At 32.7% G+C, this 7,473-nt stretch overlaps 2 non-coding genes across 2 annotated transcripts; both read right to left on the bottom strand.

The window, feature by feature from the left end:
• Positions 1–4,086: 4,086 nt before the first annotated feature.
• TRNAW-CCA (transfer RNA tryptophan (anticodon CCA)) lies at positions 4,087–4,160 on the bottom strand. The gene has a single exon. It is a non-coding gene; the product is annotated as a tRNA-Trp (tRNA).
• A 162-nt stretch (positions 4,161–4,322) lies between these two features.
• Positions 4,323–4,396, bottom strand: TRNAP-UGG (transfer RNA proline (anticodon UGG)). Its single transcript has one exon. It is a non-coding gene; the product is annotated as a tRNA-Pro (tRNA).
• Positions 4,397–7,473: the final 3,077 nt, after the last annotated feature.

Raw genomic sequence — 7,473 nt, 5'->3', positions numbered from 1 at the left:
CACCTTTCCTATTCTTTCCCCGGACCCTGCGACTAAGAAAGATGTTCACTTCTTAAAATATCCCATATACGTAGGCGGGAACAGGGGAAGGGGTCAGATTTATCCCGACGGGAGTAAGAGTAATAATAATGTTTATAATGCTACAGCAGCAGGGATAGTAAGCAAAATAATACGAAAAGAAAAAGGAGGATATGAAATAACCATAGTGGATGCAGCGAATGGGCGTCAAGTGGTTGATATTATCCCTCCAGGACCAGAACTTCTTGTTTCAGAGGGCGAATCCATCAAACTTGATCAACCATTAACGAGTAATCCCTAATGTGGGGAGGATTTGGTCAGGGAGATGCGGAAATCGTCCTTCAAGATCCATTACGTGTCCAAGGCCTTTTGTTCTTTTTTGCATCTGTTATTTTGGCACAAATCTTTTTAGTTCTTAAAAAGAAACAGTTTGAGAAGGTTCAATTGTCCGAAATGAATTTCTAAATCTGGGGATTTATCAAATAAAGTTCGTAAAAAAAAACCAAATTCTTGTTGGCAATTCTATAATTTAATTATGTATGATCAAAAAATTATGAAAAACTTTTTCCCTTGTTTTTTTTTTTATTCTTTTTCGACCCTATTTCGGTAATTACTTGTACCGCATTACTAGTCATAGTATGGATATTATATTGTCAGGAAGACTATTTTACCTCTTCTTTATTTCTTTGTTTTTTACAATACAAATAGGAGCGGTATTATTATGATTATTATGTCACTGGTGCCAGATTGAAATGTCATTGAATGTGTCTATTTTTATTCTAATAGAATAAAAATAGAGTAGATATTAAAAATAAGATAAGTAAATGGAGAATAGAAAAAAAATGAAGGGAACAAAGGATTCTAGAAGGAATTATGCATCTTTCTAGTATTCGATACCAGAAAAATTCCTTTTCTTGTTCTGGTGTCGAAATAATAAACTAATGAATTATTCTTGATCCCGTTCGTCAAAGATCTCTATTCTTAGTTTCAATTTTTCCCGGTTTATCAGAACCTTTTTTTCGATTTATTACATAAGTAGTGAACAAATTCAATGAATTTTTCAATTCTATTTTATATTAAAATAACTATAGAAAATTCTATTAGTATATTTTAATCTATTTAAAGGGTTTGTGATATCTGATCGATAGAAATATAATATTGTTATATTGGGATTGTATCATCCAGAAAGAGGGAATCGAGTGATTCTCTCTTTCTTTTTTTCGCTTTGAAATGAAAGTATCGACCGATACGATCGCGAAAGAGATGGTCTGAATCAATTTTTTTTTTGAAGCAATTCAGAATCAGAAAGAAATGAAGTTTTTTGAAAAAATAGGAAAGATCCATTTTTTCATTTATATGAATAAATTAGTCTAATTCTAATTAGTAAGAGCTCAACGGGACCTACCCCCTCTTTTTTTCTGATTTGAGGGGGATCCTGTTGAGTTCTTACGCTTTCATGTCTCCAACTCAGTTCATCCGATTATTACAGAGATGAACCTAAGCCGGAATATGAACCATAAAAGAAAATACCAACTAAACCGATCACAGGAATACCAGTTACAGTACCGATTATCCAAAGAGGAATCCTTCCAGTAGTCTCGGCCATTTGTCCCACTTCCCTCCCCATTTCATCAAGTGGTCGTGCTAGAGACAGAAACAGTCATAGATAATTATGAGATTGATATCCTTCCGAATGGGATAAGATAATTCGTACTATTATTTAGTATTTTCTTTTATTTAATTGAAGAAATAATTGGAAAATAAAACAGCAAGTACAAAAATGAGTAATAACCCCCAGTAAAGACTGGTACGATTCAATTCAACATTTTGTTCGTTCGGATTTGATTGTGTCATAGCTCTATAATTCGGATTAGGTTTATCGTTGGATGAATTGCATTGCTGATATTGACCCTAAAAAAGAAACGGTAGGTACAGCTAGTCCGTGAACAGTTAACCATCGCACTGTAAAAATAGGATAAGTTTTATCGATAGTCATTTGGTCCTCCTAAAAAGATCTACTAAATTCATCGAGTTGTTCCAAAGAATCAAAACGGCCAGTTATTAATGGAATTCCTTGTCGGCTCTCTGTAAAATACTCATTTGGACGAGGGGCTTCCAAAAACATCGTAAGCTAAACCCGTGCTGACGAATAACCAACCTGCAATGAATAGAGAAGGTATAGTAATGCTATGAATGACCCAGTATCGAATACTGGTGATAATATCAGCAAAAGAACGTTCTCCTGTGCTTCCAGACATGCCGAGCTCCACATATTCTTGTACAGTCAAAAGGGGGATCGATTCCGTAAAAGATGAGATCAGTAAATGGAAATTAACTGAAATTTTATCTTTGTAAGATCGTCAATATTGTACCGAGGGTGTTTTTAGAGTATACCGAATCAGTATAGCTATCCTTCTTCTGACGCAGCAACGCAATTTCACAATAAGTATCAAAATGAAGCACTAAAACTAAATAATATAATTTGTTTCTTCTTTTCTTGCTGCTTGTCGATGTAGAATCATATACCATTCATTCAATAGAAAATTCTGAAAATGCCTGTCTGTAGTATTAAGGATTCTATCGGTTATTGGGCTTCGGGCTAGAAAGCGAAGATTGGGTAAAATGTGAATCCGACTGGTTGGTTTATAATAATTTAGGAAGCAGATTCTAATAGTCCCCAAAATTCAATGAAATTAGACGTGAAATCTCGAAATATTTCTTTTGTGTTTGTAGTTATATTTTTGTTTGAATCTTTTTTTATTTTAAGGAATTGGTTAGTCGTCCAGTAACAAGTAACAGTAGTACATAGGATTCGATGAACGAAACAGAACAACGAATAGAAGAATAATAAATATTCGTAATGCACGCATTATTGTTTTATATTAGACTCAAACGATCGTTCTTCAACTAATTAGAAGAATGTTTTTAATATGGAAAGAATAAGAATAAATGGAGAACCTAGTTTCGAGTGATCTGATCGTGCGATACTTTTTTTCTTTTTAAAAAAAGATTTTATGGAAATGAACCCACTACATAAAATCTAATTAGTGGGAATACAATTTCATAAATAAAGGGCATTATAAGGTCATTCATTCTTCAGCGATTCAAAGAGCATTTCATTTTTGGAATCAAGTTACACAACATAGTTTATTTATTATTTTTCTTTTTTTTTTTTTTTTTTTCTTTCTAATTATTTAGAATCCATTTAATAGATTTATATATTTACTAGATTTATATATTAAATTATTGTTTATAAATTCTTTATAATAAGAATATTTGTTTTGAAAACTCAAGAGTTGTTCAATGAATCCCTTGATTCCGAATTGCGGGATAGAGAGACAGATGATGAATTGATTTCTTACCTATGTCACAAGATTTTTGTTAGTATCATCTATAATCATAATAATAGATGAATCAAAAACTTTCAATTGAATATATTTTTTCAATTAGTATTTTTACTTATCCATCCGCGTATCTTTCAAAAATAGAAACTTAGGGAAGTGCTTTATAAACATATGGATAAAAATAACGTATTTCATTTAGCCTCGTCATGCCTACTATCACTAGTTATTTCGGTTTTCTACTAGCAGTTTTAACTATAACCTCAGCTCTATTTATCGGTCTGAACAAGATACGACTTATTTGATTAAAATTCATTGAATGCACAATTCAAAAAAAAGAAAGATTTCGGTGTTATTCAATATATTCTATATATTGTAGAGTTCTTTACCTTGTCAATTCAATTTCGAATTCTTGGTCATTGAGATTCATGGGCAATACCGATTAATATTTTAAGGATAGATATTACCTCTCCTTTTCCTCGTTCAACTAAATTGAAATGATTGAAGTTTTTCTATTTGGAATCGTATTAGGTCTAATTCCTATTACTTTGGCTGGATTATTTGTGACCGCATATTTACAATACAGACGGGGGGATCAGTTGGACCTTTGATTAATTAACAGTTCTTTTTTTTGATTGACCCCCTACTTGCTTTATAGGAGGTAAAATTTTGATTTCTGTTGAATTATTTCAGTATCATTTTGATTTAACAACAACAAGAATCGAATCACGCTCTATAGGATTTGAACCTACGACATCGGGTTTTGGAGACCCGCGTTCTACCGAACTGAACTAAGAGCGTTTTATTATCAAACTAAAAGCAACCCGAATATATCTTCGATACATATATTATCATAGAGAATATCATAAAATTAAATAAAAAAAGATTGATTCGATATATGTATGTTCAATTTTTATGGATCTCAATTGATTCCTCGTTACTGTTCAGAAGATAAGTAATAGGTAGGGATGACAGGATTTGAACCCGTGACATTTTGTACCCAAAACAAACGCGCTACCAAGCTGCGCTACATCCCTTTCAATTGGTCTACAGTGTTATTGTAGAGAATCCCTGTCTTGTTTTCCACATTTTTTATTTATTTCCTCCATTGGTATACACAAATTATCTTGCCATTTCTTCTTTTTTGTCTCATATCATATATAAAATATAATAAAAATAATAAAAAGACTTATATACGTATGAAATAATAAATATTAAATCCGCCGTAAAGAAAAATGAATATTTGGGGTGGGGCGGAAAGCTACATATTTTTTTTAATAAAAAAGGGAATATCTACCGAATTGAACTGTTGTACATTTCAATTTGAATTAGGAATTCCGCGGACAATACAAGCGGTTATTAACTATATATACATTTGATGGTATGTAATACCAGTATGTATTACAAATTACTATAAAGTAGGAGGGTTTTCAATGCGAGATCTAAAAACATATCTCTCCGTGGCACCGGTAGTAAGTACTATATGGTTCGGGGCTTTAGCGGGTCTATTAATCGAGATCAATCGTTTATTCCCGGATGCGTTGGTATTCCCGTTTTTTTCATTCTAGTTATTGACTTGGGAAGGGGTGAAGAAGATTAGAAAAACAATCAAATATCTTTGACTAATCCCCTTCCCCCTTCTTTTTTTTAGAGTTTTTAGACTTAGAATAAGTTAGAAAGAATCAAAATGGATTCAACCTCAGTCAAACTCGGACGCGGCGCCAGGTTCAAATTTAATTAATAAAAGAGTGAGAACGAAAATGAAAATGTGATGGCTAGGGCAACAATATCATACAAAATACTTAAATGAAAAACTGTACTGCGATTCTAAATTTAGAAATTATTGTATTACTATATTTTAATATTTGATTGTAACGAAATCTTTCATAATTTTATTTCGAGTTACCAATTTTTCTTTTTTTCTTCATTTTGGATCGGAAAATGGAAGAGTTGCGTGAATCAAAAATCCAAGGGAGGTTCATGGCCAAGGGTAAAGATGCCCGAGTAACTGTTATTTTGGAATGTACTCGTTGTGTTCGAAACGGTGTTAATAAGGAATCAATAGGGATTTCCAGATATATTACTCAAAAGAATCGACACAATACGCCTAGTCGATTGGAATTGAGAAAATTCTGTCCCCGGTGTTACAAACATACGATTCATGGGGAGATAAAGAAATAGATCGAACCGATCGGCTGTGTGTCACCCTTTTCCAATCCAAGGAAGATGAAAAATTACATATATTAGACATATTTTAGATTTAAATATAAACAAACCAAATCCTATTTCGATCGGATCTAAAATGATTTAGAATTAAGAAATAGGATTTTCGGGATAAGGAATAAAAAAACCATGGATAAATCCAAGCGACTCTTTCTTAAATCCAAACGATCTTTTCGTAGGCGTTTGCCCCCGATTCCATCGGGGGATCGAATTGATTATAGAAACATGAGTTTAATTAGTCGATTTATTAGTGAACAAGGAAAAATATTATCTAGACGGGTAAATAGATTGACCTTAAAACAGCAACGCTTAATTACTATTGCTATAAAACAAGCTCGTATTTTATCTTTGTTACCTTTTCTTAATAATGAGAAACAATTTGAAAGAAGCGAGTCGACCGCTAGAACTATTGGTCTTAGAACCAGGAATAAATAGACTTAGCTTACTCTTTAATTGAATTAAAATTCTAATCCAAACTCAACCGCAGATTGATTCTTTGTTCGAAAAATCCGAAAATCTAGATTCGATTGTCGTGTCGTAAGAAAAAGAAAGAATAGTGGAAGAAGAATAAATCGTTTTTTTTTTATTGAACATATTTGCTCATTTTGACCACTTTATCATATTTTATCATACTAATTTCTACTCTACCTTCTCGGAGTTCATTCTCCAGAGAACTCCATTTTAAGCATTCCGCTGGATTCTTTGCAATCTTCGTATTTTATGATCTCATTGGAAATCATATAAAGACAATTTCTATTTAATATCGCGATTTGGGCAAGTATTTTACGATTAAGAAGCAACTGCCTCTTGTACAGATTGTGTATGAATCTACTATAACTGTAGTCTACCTTATTAGATCGAATTACTGCATTTATTCGAGCGATCCACAACTGTCGAAAATTTCTTTTTTGCCTACCTCTATCCCGATAAGCTGAAGCCAAAGCTCTTATTTTCTGTTGAGTAATAGTTCGAGTAAGTCTTGAATGAGCCCCTCGAAAGCTTGATGCAAATAAACGAATTTTTGTTCTACGTCTCCGAGCTATATATCCTCGTTTAATTCTAGTCATTGAATAAATGAAACTTTGATGAATAACTAATGGATTTCCTTTCTTTCAGTTATTCCTTTCTCCTTTCCTAGTCTATTAATAACAAAACGTATTTTTCCAATGTATAAAATAAAAATTCCAATGGCTTTTGCTACTATAACCTTCCCGACCACTATTTCTTTTTTTGTTCTAATCACCCCAAAATACGAAATAGTATTTTTACTAGGTATAAAAAACAAAAATAGAGTAAATAAATAAAAATAGAAATGGATAAAGAAATAGTGGGTTCCTTCGTTTCTATGGTTACTTCTTAAACGGTGAGGTCCTCTCTATACACCGGAGCTCCTTCTTTTATTTCATCAATGTTATTGTTAACTTGTACAGTTCACCCTCTTTGGCTCTACCCATGAATTATCTAGTAATCGGTCTTTCACAACGAGATCTACCTATACAGTAACGGTATTTAATTATGAAGATTGGTTGGGTAGCTGACCCTCTTAGTCCGTTCTTGGAAGAATAAGGCTATAATCCTTCTGTTAAATAGGATTTCCTCTGCTTAATGGATAAGCATTTGTTACCAATGGGGAATTCTTTCTCATCTAAAATTGAAAATAGAGATGATTGGATTTGCACCAATAGAAACCATAAATTTGATACACAATAAAAGGATACGATAAATCTTTGTTTATTTATTTTCGGTAGTGAACGGATTTCTTCCATTCATTCTATCCTATTCACTGTACTTATAACTGATACGGGAAAAATTTTGTACTTTCTTTTGTCCCGGTCCATGGTCTAAACGAGTCGCACATACACCCTAGTACATGTTCCTCGACGCTGAGGGC

Source organism: Cucumis melo, unplaced genomic scaffold (assembly GCF_025177605.1).
Source record: "Cucumis melo cultivar AY unplaced genomic scaffold, USDA_Cmelo_AY_1.0 utg000718l, whole genome shotgun sequence".
NCBI classification, from domain to species: domain Eukaryota; kingdom Viridiplantae; phylum Streptophyta; class Magnoliopsida; order Cucurbitales; family Cucurbitaceae; genus Cucumis; species Cucumis melo.
Note: the sequence above shows the minus strand (reverse complement) of the source record. Positions and strands in the feature narration are given on the sequence as shown.